The 14,468-nt window shown below is 58.1% G+C and overlaps 1 long non-coding RNA gene across 1 annotated transcript; it reads right to left on the reverse strand.

Moving 5' to 3' along the window:
- Positions 1 to 408: 408 nt before the first annotated feature.
- Positions 409 to 12,745, reverse strand: LOC120889889 (uncharacterized). Its single transcript, XR_005734092.2, has 4 exons — positions 12,501 to 12,745; positions 7,720 to 7,977; positions 3,127 to 5,951; positions 409 to 2,371 (listed from the first exon to the last, which is right to left on the reverse strand). It is a non-coding gene; the product is annotated as an uncharacterized LOC120889889 (long non-coding RNA).
- Positions 12,746 to 14,468: the final 1,723 nt, after the last annotated feature.

The following is a 14,468-nucleotide window of genomic DNA, read 5'->3' on the forward strand; positions in this document are numbered from 1 at the left end:
TTGTCCCTGAAAGAGACCACGAATATATTAGGCAGGGAGTTATTTCTGGGGTCCCAGAGGTGACACTTGAGTGTCATGTCACATCCTGACTGTACGTAGGAGGGAGCTGGTCCATCTCTGCCATGGCTGGGGTGTCCGTGTGCTGGGAGCTGGGTGCTGGGAGCTGGGTGCTGGGTGGTGATGTGGAGGTGGTAACTTAAAGAGGTGGGGCCTGGTGAGAGGTCACTGGAGACCCTACCCTTGGAGGGCATAAAGTCCTTCTTGCCCAAGGGCTGTTACCTGGCCTGCATCTGGCCCCACTTCACTTGCTCTGCTTTCCTGGTTGAGATGTGATCCCTTGCTGCCACCACTGCCATCTGCTACAATGTGACACAAGCTAAGAGAGTCCACACCAGAGCTGAGCTGATGCCATCATGATGCCCATGACTGTCCAGAACTGGAAGCCAAATAGACCTTTATTCTTTGTAAAGTTAGACTGCCTCAGGCATTCCATTACAGTAACAAGAAGCTGACTCATATAGTTCCCATGGCCCACAACTGACCTTTGACAGCTGAGGGTGCTGGACAGCCATGCAGTCCACTCCTGCCTCAGTGATCTCTTTCCCTCTCATTTATTCATTTACTCACCCTGTGTTTGGTAGTTCCGAGCTACCCACTGTGGGCCAGGTACTGTGCTGGGTGCTGGGACACAGTGAATGAAGGCCATAGCCCTGGCCCCCAGGGAATCTATGGACTAGTGATGGTAGGACGGAGCAAGCCAGGGATGCGCTCAGAGGGCAGGCAGACTGCACAGCAGTGACAATCCTGACGGGGCTTGTTCAACTCACTTGTGTGCCTACAGTGTAGACTCTCCTCCCTGTGAAAAGGGTGCTTGTGCATGGTTATAAGGAGGGGCTCAAAGGAGCTGAGTCCCAACAGGAGCGGGATCATCAGCACACAGAGACATGGGCCGGGCAGGGACAAGGAGGGGGACTGTACCAGAGAAGTTCAGGGGGGTGGAAGAGGCCCCGGGTGCAGGGTGCCGACTGGCCCAGACGCTTTTATCTAACACTGCAAATGTGACCAGGCACCGGGGCACCCAGGGCTGCAGTTTGGGGAGGGGAGTGGGCGCCACTCCTTGAGCAGCTCCCAGGCTTCCTGTCCCACCTGCCATAGGACCATGTCTCTGGACCCTTGCAGACATTTCTGGTTTTGTTCTGTTTGTGGTGCTGGGAACTGGGCCCAGGGCCTTGCACATGCCAGGCAAGCACTCTACCATTGAGCCACATCCCCAGTCCTCCTGCCAACATTTGATGAGGTAGAGACTATATTATTGTGCCAGTTTTATAGCAGAGGATATTGAGGCTCAGAGAGGGAATGTGACTTGCCTAAAAACACACAGCTGGTATGTGGCAGAGGCAAGATTCAAACTCAGATCTTCCTGATTCGGAAACCCGTGCTCATAATCCCTACCCTGCGGGAGCTGCCTTGCCCTTCACCTCTCCCTTATTAGAAGGCCCTCAGGCCTGTGGGAGGACACAGGGACAGAACTTGCCTGCATACCAAGCCCTGAATGACGCAAACACAAGATGAGCATCACTGACCCCATGTGACAGTCGAGGGACTCAGGCTTAGAGAGGGAAAAGAACTGGCCCCTGGTCACGGATGAGAAGGTGGCGTTGGAAGCCGGGCCTTCCCTGCGCTGGCCCCATAGTGGCTCCGAGGCAGTGGCCCCCACCTGCCCTCAGCCCTGGCACCCTGCGATCCGTCCTTGGTGGGGAGGTCCCCAGAGCAGCCCCAAGGTCACCAGAGGCCTGGAGCTCCCCACCCCCTCAGCCCAGTAAGGAAATCTTCAAAGGATGTCAAGTTCATGGCTTTTGTGGCAGAAAGAAAACCAGGCGTGAGTGCGAGGAAGCCGGGCAGCTCCGGCCATCGCCATCCCGGGCCGCGCTGAGTCAGCGCAGAGGCCGCTCTGGCCCGGAGCAGAATCGCAGGAATCTGCAGAATCTCTGGGCCTGGGAGGGGACAGGGCACAGGGAGGGGCTGCGTCCCCTCTCCCCTCACCCACCCCGCTTCTCGCCCACGTCTTTGAAAGGCCACTTGGTCCCCGACGTGCACGGCTCTCAACAGTCTCCAAAGTCCTCACAGAGAGCTTCATGGTCTCCGAAGCCACCTGGGATTCTGAAGAGCTCTTCAGATCAGAAAAGGCGGATCCACACAGTCGTCCTGCCGCCGCCAACCAACGCGACTCTGAGTTCACGGCCTCCAGGTGCCCGGCTCCAGAGAGGACTTCAGAGCCAGCAGCCCGTCCCCTCACCTCAGGTGCGCTGCGGAGCACTCTGCCATGAAGGCCAGGACAGCACCTGTCAGTCACGTGGCACTCCGTGGGCTCCTGTGTGGGGACAGTTTCAAGGGCTCAGAGGCCCGTGTGGTTGCTGAGATTACGATCCCTTCAATAAATAAGGCCCCTGAGACTAAGTAAAGCGTCTTCCCAAGGCCACTGGGCTGTCAGGTAGAGGGACCTGGACAGGAAGAGGCCAGGTTTTGTACCCCTCCTTCGCAGGAGGAAGACAGGGCTCCCAGGCAGTGGGTCAGTCCTTTCCTGCCCCGGGGCCTGCTTGCCGGCCCCCTGGCCCTCCTGTTCACCCTGTAGGATCAGAGCGACCAGCCGGCCCCACTCTCCTCCCGGCTCTGGACCCCTGTGAGGTGTGGGGTGACGGAGGTGTCAGCACCCACAGGTCCTCGCTCCCTGTGCCCAGGCCGTGTGTGGCAGCTGCTCTTCCTCAGCTTCCCCCTGTGGGGTCTGGTCCCCTCTGTATAGAAGGTCACCGGGGCCTTTCCAGAGACCCCGTCTCATACACAGGGAGAGGGAGGACAGGGTTGTGAGGTGGAGCAGGGCAGGGAGCCACACGGAGGGGACATTCCCCTAGAGAGAGCTCGGAGAAGTCACCACATCCAACCCAGATGGGGGAACTGTGGTCTGGGGAGGGGAGGGACTCAGAGAATTGGAGACTAGACTTATATCTCCACGCCCTTCCCGTGGCCGGAGCTGGGAGCCTCCCTTTAGGTCCTTTAAGGTCTTGGACATTTATTCATTCAGTCAGTCAATCAGTCAATCAACAAACCTCCTGAGCATCCCCTACGCACCAGACCCTGGAGATCATAATGGTGGGTCTCATCACAGTCCTGACTCTCAGGGGCTTCACATCCAGAGCCGTGCAGTCCAGTACAGCAGCTGCTGGCCACGTGGCTACTGGGCAGTGGACCCACAGCTGTTCCACACTGAGGGTGGTCAGTGTAAAACACACACTGGATCTGGAAGACGTAGTATTAAAAAAAAAAAGAAAGGAACACGTCTCAATAATTCTTTATCTTGATCATATATAGAAAGCATATTTGGAGCATATTGGGTTAAGTAACTTGGATTTGCTTTTCCTTCATTTTTTTAAGAAGGGACTCCTGGAAAGTCAAAGTTCCAACTTGCTCCAGCGGCTCCCGTGGTCTTTCCGGGGGCTGCGCTGGCCTGCGGGGTGGGGGGGCGGCCTGAAGGGGACAACCTCCCCCCTCGCCTTTCAGCCCCCCTGGCCAGAGGGGGAAGGGGCCGCGCTGACCCGGAAGCTGACTGGGAGCAGGATGAAGGCCCAGAGATGGAGCCAGTTCATTTCTGACCTCGGTCAGCACCCTGTGCGTCCCCCAGCAGGGGCCCCGGGAGTCCCTCCCCATCCCTCCCGCCTCCGTTTTCTTTCCTCTTCCCGGAGCCCCAAGGCTGACTCCCCTCCAGGGCCCTGCACCCCACACTCCAGCCTGTCTCCAAGGCCAGGTCACACTGCTGCCACCGCAGCCCTGGCCACTCACCAGAGGAGGCACCTTCCTCCCCTGGCCACCGAGAAGCCCTCAAGACTGTGACCGCGCCTGGGGTCCTGGAGGGAGGGCCCTCAGGGCAGGTGGAGGAAGCCTGTGGCTTCCCTGAGGAGGTGGCACCAAGGGTGACAGTAGCCCTGGAAAATGAAGTGGCAAGGACCGGCAGAGAGAGGCTCAGTCCTGTAAAGCTCCCTTAGAGGGTCCACATGGCCGTGGCTCAGAGCACCCACAGGGACGTGGGCAGAGGGCAGACCACAGCACCCCAGGCCGCACCCAGGAGCATGTCCTGTGGCCCAGGGTGATGGGGAGCCATGGAAGGGGTGGAAGCCTTGGAGGGACCCCAGGCGGCCTCCTCTGCTTGCAGAGCTGGCCGGAGGCCGCCTTGGCCTCTCCCGCCAGGCGGAGCTTGCAGGAGCTCCAGCTGCCCTGCTCCCTCCCAGGCCGTGTGACTGAGTGGCCTTGGCCAGATGACCTACTTCTTGTGCTTCAGTTTCCTTATCTGTAAAGAGGGGATCAGGAGTGAGTCACTGTCAGGGTTTCGTGAGGACTCGGTGACGTAGGCTTGCAAAGTGCTTGGCACAAAGTAGGTCTGCAAGTGGTCATTCCCGTTCCTTCCTCCCTTCCTGAGTCCCCCTCTCCACCTGCCCAACACCAAGCCCCCGCTCCTCAGGCAGCAGGAAGGGGGCTGGGGGAGCGCTTCCGCTGTCAGGGTATTTATAGCCGGGTGCAGTCGCCGTTGTTGTTTTCCGTATATTTTTACATTCTCCACCGTCACACATGGTTCCTCACAGTGGCTGAGAGGCAGTGGGGGCGGAGGGTGGGGGACATGGATGCAAAGAGTGGCAGAGTGTAGGAGGTGGAGACAGATGGCCCGGGGCAGCACCGAGGGACCTGAGGACCTGGCCTGGGCCATCCTCTCCCAGCTCAGAAACCATCAATGGCTCCCCACTGCCCCTGCCCAGATTTCGAAATTCACTGTGCTTCCAGTCGCACACAAGGGGTCCCTGCACACGGTGTGGCCACACTTCTCGCTCTTGCTCCCCCTAGGTGAGGAATTCAGGGGAGAGGCAGCTGGAGTTGGTTCACCTGCAGTGTGGCCTCCAGGACCCCTTCTGGTCTCTGAGCCCACACTCCCTTTCCTGCAAAATGGGAGCACCACGCGTTCCAGCCTCGTGGCCGGCGGTGAGGGTTCAATGCAAATGTGCCTGGCCATTGGCGAACATGAGCTATTATGAGATGCACTTCAGCTTCAGGCTTCCATCCTTCGCTGTTCCCTCCGCCAGGAATTGCCCCTCTCCCCACCCCATTTCCACCTGGAGAAGTCCTTCAGGGGCTGCTCCTCAGGGGCCCTGCAGACCCAGGGCTTCTGTCCCCTCGTTGCTTTTGAAAGCAGCCTGCTTGCTCCAAGCCCGCTGCGCGCCTTCCCTCCTCACGCCGGCCCTTGGCCCTTGGCGAGTGGCACCGTGTCTCCCTCCTGCAGATGAGGAAGCAGGTCCGGGAAGGGAAGTGACTGCTCCAAGGTCCACTCCAACCCAGGACTTCAGACTCGAGGCCTGTGGGATCCTGCATCCGCCCTCCCTATTCCGGGACCCAGGCCAGAGTCACAGCTGCTCCACGTGGTCTTTCCTTGGGGGTCCTTCCCCGGCCTCAGAGCCCACCCGGCCTCCTCCTCGATCTCTGACATCCTTGTCCTCAGCTTGGGAGCCCGGGTCCCCCGTTCCCTGCCTGCCAGTGGCCAGGCCCCGGGGTTGGCTGCGCACCCCGGCCCTGGACGTCTGAGAGGGCGGGGCTGGCCAGGCAGGGCACTGTTGCTAGGCAACAGCCTGGCAGAGAATCTGGAATTCTCCCCGAGAGGAGAGCAAAGGGGCCTTTTTCCTGGAAGCTGGAGGTGGACCAAGGTAAGGAGGGGAGGAAGGAGGACCTCACTCTCCCGGTCACCCGCTGTGCCCCTGCAGTCTCTCACTCCTCCAATGGCCTCCCCTCCTACCCACTAGGTCAGCCATTCGTCATTACTCACGCTCGTTTACTCATTAATTAGTTCATTGATTTAGATGCTCACAGCCTGGTGAATTACAGCTCCCCCGTTGCTCTCTGGGACTCCATTTTCCCACCTGTGCAATGGGAATAAGGCAGTATCAACCACGCAGGGGCCCCATGTTGATGGTTTACCCCCAAGATGTCCTCAGCACCGATTTAGGGCCTGTGCCAGAGCCCGGGATGACAGAGGCAAATGAGCTCTGGGTTTAGTGGGAGAGAGACACAGGTGGAGCTGCACAGGACTTGCTGACGCCTGTGCAGATCTCCTCTGGCTGTCTTGTGGGCACGCAGGGGAGTGAAGGGGGTGGGCAGTGTGGCCGAGGCCATGGGGCTGTATCCTTCACTTCACACCTTCCTGGGAGGCAGATTCTAACTTCTCCTGACCTCGATTTTCCTGTCCATAAAATGGGCTCTAACAGTAATGCTCTTCCTGGATCGAGGGCACACACGTGAGCCTCTCTGGGCACACAGTCAGCTTGTGAGGGGCAGCAGATATCCACACTGGTGTGTGGTGGGAGCAGAGCCTCCCCAGGGTGCCGTGATGTCCCCACGGGCTGGACTCGGGGCTCTCCTCTGTTTTGTGTCCTCGCTCCGCCTTCCTGGGTCTGCCTGCTGTTCCCCACCTCCACCCGTCTGCTCACGCTGTTCCTCCTCCTGAAATAACCACTCTCATTATTTCTCCTCAAGCTCCCATGCGGTTCCTGGAGGCTTCCGGCACCAGCTGGATGGCTCACAAAGTGAATCCAGGGGCAGGCTTGCCAAAGACCCCACACGCACACTGTCTCTCCCTCTCTCCCCTCCTGCTGCAGACAAGGCCCCCTGGAGGGCTTCTCCTCGCAGTGGTCCAGCGGTCCAGCGGTCAGGTGGCCTGGCTGCAGCCTCACCAAGCTGCCTGACTCCCTGGGGGAGTACTCCTGCTTTTCTCGAAGCCCCTGTCCCCTGAGGCCAAGTCCTGGGCGCTGTCTCTGCAGGGTTTCTGCCCGCAGCTCCCTGGGGCCGAGAGCACCCCGAGAGGGAGAGGCTCGTTCCACCCTGGGCGGCTCTCCCTGCACTCAGCGATGCGTCTCTTTCTGCGGCATGTTTGTTTAATCTGTGGGTCCCCTGAGAGTCCACGGGCTCTGCCTCAGGTCTCCACTCGCCTGCGGAATCCGCCCAGACCTGGCACATGGAGGATGCTACAGACGGCTGCTGGCCGGGGGGCGGATGGGTGGATGATGGATGGATGAGGGATGATGGACGGCCTTCATTCTCCTGTGCAGGTGAAGGAACACAGGGGGGAGGCCGAGCATCGGGGTTTGTGGGGGCAGGTCTCAGCTCTGTGAGCCCGACAAGTGGGATCCCCTTCTGGACCTCAGTTTCCTCACCTGCCATGCTAGCCAGCGCCTGCCGGGGGAGAAGGGGATGGAACCACTTTATATGAGTGGGAGGCCCTGCCTGGGGCTGGGGCCAGAACTAGCCACATCAACAGTCTCAGGGACCAACCTTTGCTCTTCCCTGGCTCCTCTCCTGCCCTAGGCAGGCTCAGGACTTAGCCAACAGCTATGTCGGGTGGCAGAGGGACTGCAAGCCCCAGGCCTCTCTTCAGGAGACTGTAACCGCCTGCACCTAGACCCCACCAAAGTACAGGGAGGTCAAGGGCCCGAGTGCTGATTCTCCCACGATCGAGGCAAGAGGCAGGTCATTTGCTTCTCAAGCCTCAGCTCTCTTTTCTGTAAAATGGGAAATAATTAAATCCAGAGGATTATTCTGAGAGGCACTGGGGACCCAGAGGGATACCATGGGGGCTTGGTGCATGGGACACCCACCCTGCTCCAGAATGGCAGCTCTGAGGATCCTTCTTACCATCCTTGGTTCAGATTTTGGTTCTTCCACCAAGAGGAAAGCCGTTTGGGTGTTTTTGGAGAAGGCCTCTCTGTGAACTGAAGTTGTAGGCCTCTGGTCTTCTGGCTGGCGGGCTGTTAGTCTGGTTCTGTTCTCAGTCTAAGCTGGACTCCAGGCTCCTCCTGTCTCCCACTTACCACCCTCGGTCCCGTCTCCATGGGTCTCCATAGGTCCCCTGCTTTCTGTGAATGCCGGGCTCAATCTGATCAGGATCAGAACCTGGAACAGGACTGGAGATCAGCCTGGGATCGAGATCAGGGCTTAGTCTGCGATAAGATTAGGGATCAGTTAGCATCTGGATTCAGCCTGTGACTGACGTCAGGGCTCAACCTGGGACTGGGATCTGAGCCTGGCTGAGGCAGAAACTAGGCTCAGTCGGCCTGGGAGTTGGGAATCTGCTGGTGATTTGGATCGGGTCTCATTGAGTGCCAGGACTGGCCCTGTGTGTGACGAGGGTGGTTCCTGGAAACAGCCTCTGAGCCGGAGACTTGCACACAGGTTTCCTGGGCTGTGCCCCCAGCAGATCCACCGGGAAGGAGTGGGGAGATGCAGCGCAACAGAGGCCCCTGCGGGGATCCTGGGAGTGGCTGGTCCTTCAGAATCGTTCCGGTGGAGGCAGGTGTCTGTAGCACCCGACACTGGTCAGTCCCTGGCCAAGGGTTGCCCCAGGCAGTAGGGCACAACCCCAGGAGGAACCAGCAGTCAACAGTGGCAGCAGCTGTGCCCTGAAGAGGATCTCTGGAGACAGCACCCTCTAGGATGGGCCTGGGCTCTGGCTCAGGCCACAGTTTCATTCACATGCTGGACAGAAGTTTGTCCTCAGCATCCAGGACAGGGCCTGGCCAGGTGGCACCAGCCTCAGCCCACAGATAAAAGAGAATGTGTCAAGTGGGACCCTGTGCCCCAATGAGGGCAAGCTTAGCCTCCCTTGGAGGCTCAGAGAGGGTAAGCCACCTGCTTGAGGTCATGCAGCTGCTCAGGGCAGAGCTGGGACTAGAACCCAGGTCTTCTCTTAACCTAAGACTAGGAGCTTGTTAGAAAGCAAAGGCTGGGAAATGGGGAGGGAAACCCCTCCTCTCAGTTCCCGGAGCAGGGCTCAGGCACTGGGCCCCCGGCGCCTGCCCGCCAACTCTGGCAACTTCTGACTGGCCCGCCAGGACCGGAGCCCAGGGGAGGGAGCGGCATCTTGTGGGCAGGCGGCCTTCTTGGGTAATGAGGCCCAGTTTGCGGTTTGCAGGCCTTACAATGTGAATAATTCATTTGCAACCAAGTCTGGGAATTAGAAACCGTTACTGAATGATTTATTTAACAGGGGCTGCTGCTGGGGAGAGGGGAGGACTTTGAACTATAAAGGGGAAGTACATGACTCAAAGCTGGATTTAAAGAGGCCAACAGACCTAGGTTCCAATTCCTACCAGCTGTGTGATCTGGAATAAGTGACTGGACCTCACTGTGCCTCAGTTTATATGGTTGTAAAATGGGGATAATAATAGAGTCGTTAGAAGGATTGAGAGAATTTGGAGAGTGCCTAGAATTGTGCCTGGCTCATAGTAAATGCTCAGTAAGCATTCATTGAATGAATAACTGAAAACTTAGAAATAATAGTAGGAACTGACTAAACTGAGCATGTACTTTGTGGCAGGCCCAGTTAAAAGCTTTACATACACTATCCTGCAGCACATCCCATGTAACGTGTGTTATTATTATGTTCCTATTACAGACTCGAAGACAGAGGCCCAGAGAGCTTCAATAGCCTGCTCCATCTCCAACAGCTATCCTGGCACAGCAGGAATTTAAACCCAGCCAGGCCTCTCTGACGAGGCCTGTGAACTCATCCACACCCCTCTACCACGGGCCTCCGAGCATCAGGAACATTGACGCCTGACTCTGATCTAACTCACATGTTCCCTTTTCTTCCCCAAACATTGCACATCCAGCATCGTATGTAATCCTAAAAGCAAATCCAACCGGTGGTTGGGGAGAGGATGGCCCCTCTTTCCAGATGAGGAAACTGAGGCTCAGAGAAGGCCATGAATCAGTCACCATCCCACAGCCAGAAAGGAAGCTGCCTCTCTGAGGCCTCCAGCCACAGTCACGTGTGTGCGGTGACAGCTCAACCCGGGACTGCACTTCCAGAGGGCAGAGGCTGTGTCTTGTTTTGTCTGATTCACAAAAGGTCCTTATTAGACAGCAGAGGACGGGCGCCCGGAACCACTGAGCCGTGGAACCCTCGCCTTCTGTCTTGATGTGGGCCCTACACTACTGCCCTGCTCCTCAGCAACACACACACACACACACACACACACACACACACACACACCCCTGGGGAGCGAGGACAGTGGCAGCTGGCCCCTGTGAGCTGCCTGGGCGCACGCTAGGAACCAACCAACCCTGGCTCCTCCTGGGCTCCAGTGGCCGTGGCCTGGCACAGGGGGCAGCACTGGGTGGTCTGGGATCCCCCCACAGAGGCAAGGCTGGGCTCCCGCTGCAGGACCCTCTTGCTGACCGGTGCCACAGTGCCCAGTGCAGGCACGGACTGGGGCTGCTCTGCTCAGACCACGTGCACTGGGGCTGTGGGGTCTGCTGCGTGTACCCACGAGCTCGTGCGTGCGTCTGTGTGCGTGTCTGGTGAGTGTGTGGCGGTGGACCTGCAGGGACTGTGCAGACAGAGGCCACACTGGGCAGTCAGGACTCCTTTTTCCAGTTCCAGCTTTGCCAGGTGACCCTGGGTCCTTCCCTGTCACTCCCTGAGCCTCAGTTTTCCTCCTGGGCAATGGGAACTGGCGTCCAAGGGGGCCTCAGATCCGGGGGGCTCAGGTCAGCTGGGAGTCGGCTTTCAGCAGCGCTGTGGGCCTTCTGGTTAGTCAAGTCCTCTTGGCCTAGCTGGGCCTGGGCCTGCTCTTCCCATCTGGTTTAATAGGAAAGGGGTTCCTATTTCCCAGTCTCCATTTGTTACTCATTTTTTGTTTTCATAAAATTTTAAGAGTGTGCCATTTAGACTCAGGCAGAGACTTCAATCACTTTTCCAAAAAATTGGTCTCCCGCCACTCCTCCCTCCTCCGCTGGACTGTCAAACTGCTCCACTCTGCCACGGGCCCGCAGGAGGTCTCCCGAGGCTCACCCCACTCCCTGACGCATCGGGACCTCCAGAGGTCCCCCTTCTCTCCAACTGCCTGGGAGCCACGTTATAGCTCTGTGCTCAGGCACATGTCCCATTCCTGGATGCTGAGCCAGCCTCCGCCTCCCTCCTCCCTGGCCTGGGATGCAAACTCTGCCTGGAATGCGGGGGAGGGGGGCATCCATGGCTGGATCTGGATCCCCTGCAATTCACTGCTCAATGTCTGCTTCCCTTCGGGACTGAGCCGGCCAGCCCTGGGGGAAGCAGGTTCTTCCTTGGAGCCCCAGCCCCTCCCGTGCCTGTTGGCCCTCCTGCTGGGTGAGTGATGTGTGGGTGCCTTGGCTCCTGCAGCAGTGAAGACCCGACTCCCACAGGGAGACCTCAGCAGCACCTTCACCAGGAGCCAGGCTCAGTTTAGGCAGGACACCAGCCTGAACCCTGATCCTAGGGAGAGACTGATTCATGATCCTGCGCTCAGACAGCCCTGGCTGCAGCCCCAGCTGAAGTCCCAATCCCATCCCGCCAGCTTTGACCCCAAACGGAGGAGAGGCTGAGCTCCACTGGCAGGGGCCTCAGCCTCCCACTGAGCTGGAGCACCTCCAGGACATACAGAGCACCATGCAGACCCAGCAGCTGTATACACACGGCCCCATTCCCCAAACCACCACCACACCAGGACCTAGAACATTCCTAGAGCATTCCTCAGGGTGTGTGGAGGTGGCTCATGGGAGACTCCTCTCACCTAGGTTTTCCGGGAAGGGTCAGGAAGGCCCTTGACCTTCCTGCAGTTTGAGAGCCCATTCTGTCCCTTCCTCCCCAGCTGGGGCAGCAGTTCTGGCTGGGATCAGCTCTGCCGGACAGTGATGTGACCTAGGGAGTCACGCCCTCCTCCCTAGGAAAAGCTATAGCACTTCTCACCTGCAGCCCTCTACCTGTGCCCCGCCAGTCCACACCCCAAGACCCCTCCCCAATGCATATCAGGTGGTAAGGTGGCCCTGAGACCTTGGAGCCACTAGAGGTCAACCAAGCCCCAGCAGGACACCGAGCCTGGATCTGAGCATGGGGTGGGTCCTGTTCTCCTCAGGGAGGGGTGGCGGGGTGACTGAGGCAGAGTGGAGCTTGAATCTGTCCTGGAGCTCCCTCTAGTGTCCCCAGAGGGGCCTGCAGCCGGTCCTTCTGCCAGGGGCGGATTGGGTAGGTCCTGGGGGCCCTCCGCAAGCCAGCCAGCCAGCCGCGTCCTCCCGCATCCCGGACGGTCCACTAGGCTGAGATCCGGGCTGCGCTCGGGCCTTCTCCGTCTTCTCAGCCTCGGCGGAAACCAAGCTCTCTTGTTTCCGCGGCTCAACTCCCGCCCTGCTCCCACCCCAACCCGAATCCAGACTTTTCCTGGGACCATTCTCTTCTTGCTCTCGGGCTGCACATCTTCCACGTCTTCTCCAGGGGAACTCTGCCACGTGCAGACCTGGCCACGTCCCTCCCTTTCTTTAATCTCTGCCATGGCTCCGCATTCCTCCCAGGACAAAGTGCAGCCTCCCCGGTACCTTACAAGCTCTGCACCAACTGTCCCCTGCGGCCACCAGCCTCGGCTTAATCACTCTGAGCTGCCCGAGCCCCGGGGTCTCACCTCGGACCTTTGCCCGCCCCTGGGTGTCAGCCAGGTGTGCCTGCCGCCTGCTCTCCGCTCCGGGGTCCCCGCTCCCCTGGATGCTGCCCTTTGGCGGCGGGTTTCTCGGTCCTCGGGTCCCAGCAGGCTCTGCGCCAGCACCTTCCCGACTGGGTCCCAAGCTTCCGCTAGGCGCGAGCTTCCCCAGGACAAGGGCTCTGCGATTCTGACTCAGGATGGGTACAGATGGCCTTGCTGCTGACTAGGGCTGGGGTCTAGGGCTGGGGTCAGTGCTGGGGTCTTTGAGGGAAGGCCAGAAGGGGTGGGGTGGGGACCAGAACTGAGTCTTAAGGATCAGCCTGGGGTCGGCAGGTATTCCACCAGGTGGTGGGTGGGGCCTCCGAGCGGCCCCCAGAGTCACCTGGAGAGGGCGGTGTTCATTGGGGAGGAGGAGCCTGTAGAGTGGACGTGGGGGTCCCGGGGGTACCGCTGGGACGGTTCTGCGTTTGTGGGGAGGCAAAGGGAGCTGGCTTATGGAGGACTCTGGGTAGTGGACTCAGGAATTGGGACCCTTGGCAAAATCCCTCTGGCAGCTGGAGGTCTGTTTGAGGAATTTGAGGGTGATTTCAAGTGGGGGCACCCCTGGAAGTTAGTGGGTGTGGCCCCAGACACTGGATGTCCTGGGATTTGTAGGACGGTGCACACCTTGAAGAGCTGTCCCACCTGCCACTTGACTTGAGTGTCCTGTCCTACAGTGATACAGAGGGAAACATGTATTTGCCATGGTCACTGCCTAGAGCCCCGGGGTCTGGCAGGCGTGGAACAGATAGCAGTTTACACAATTGTTAACATGCACTGAATTTCCCAGAAATATAGCTGCCACGTAAGATTGCTCCTTATCATGTTCAGAGCCTCACCAAGTTGTCACCATTTCAGAAAATTGCATACCTGCTTCCAATGCGTTTGTTGAGCTAGAGCCGCCAACGGGTCTGGATGGCCCGAGTCTGCGGGGCTCTCACACTCATCTGGGTTCTATGGGCACAAACTTCTCACTATTCTGTCCTGTCCTCCACAAGCAGATTCAGATTTTTTTTTTTTTTTCAATACTGGGGATTGAGCCCAGGGCTTTCAACTACCGAGGGATACCCCAGCTCATCATTTTTGTTTTAAGACAGTGTCTTGCTAAATTGTCCAGGCTGGTCTTGAACTTGCGATCCTCCTGCCTCAGCCTCCCTAGGATCTGGGATTATAGGCACGCACCACCATATCCAACTTTGAATCTCTACTTTGAAATTCACGTGTTAAATTATTTTTCTATCGGTTAATTTAACCAACACTCATTTAATGTTTAACACCGGCCAGACCCTGTTCTAAGTGATTTGTGAATAGTTATTCATTTAAGTCTCAAAATAATCTATACAGTAAAGTGGCATTTTTAGCCGTTTTACTTGTAAGCTACCTGAGGTTCACAGAGGTCAAGCAACTTGCCCAAGGTCACACAGCTGGGAGGTGGAGGATTTGAACTGGAATCCATTGGTCTCACCAGTAGCCTTATTGGCTCCCTCTGGTATTTCAGGTCCAGCATCACAATGATTTTCTTTGGAATTTATGTGCATATGCATTTCATTTTTGCATTTCCAGGTCATAAAGGGTGATACAAGAGATTTGTTATTAAGCGGTGGGACTGTGAGGCAGTGGAGGGCTGGCCCCTGAGATCTGCCCTGGTCCACCTACGGGACCGGTGGTGTAAGAGTGCAGGGGGCTGGAGCAGACCTTGGCACACCCTGCATTCTGGGAGGACAAGAGTGAACGACCTGAAGGCAGGAAGGGAACCAGGAGAGTTCCCAGGGGTTGGGAGATGGCTGTGGAGAGGACTGGGATAGCCGTCTGGCAAGGGAGCAGTGTGGCAGAGCCTGTGAGAGCTGAAGCCACCCAGGGGCCTTCGCTGGAGCTGGAGCCAGAATCTCACCCCAGACCCCAATTCAGGGA

The sequence above is a fragment of the Ictidomys tridecemlineatus genome, chromosome 4 (genome assembly GCF_052094955.1).
Source record: "Ictidomys tridecemlineatus isolate mIctTri1 chromosome 4, mIctTri1.hap1, whole genome shotgun sequence".
Classification (NCBI taxonomy): Eukaryota; Metazoa; Chordata; class Mammalia; order Rodentia; family Sciuridae; genus Ictidomys; species Ictidomys tridecemlineatus.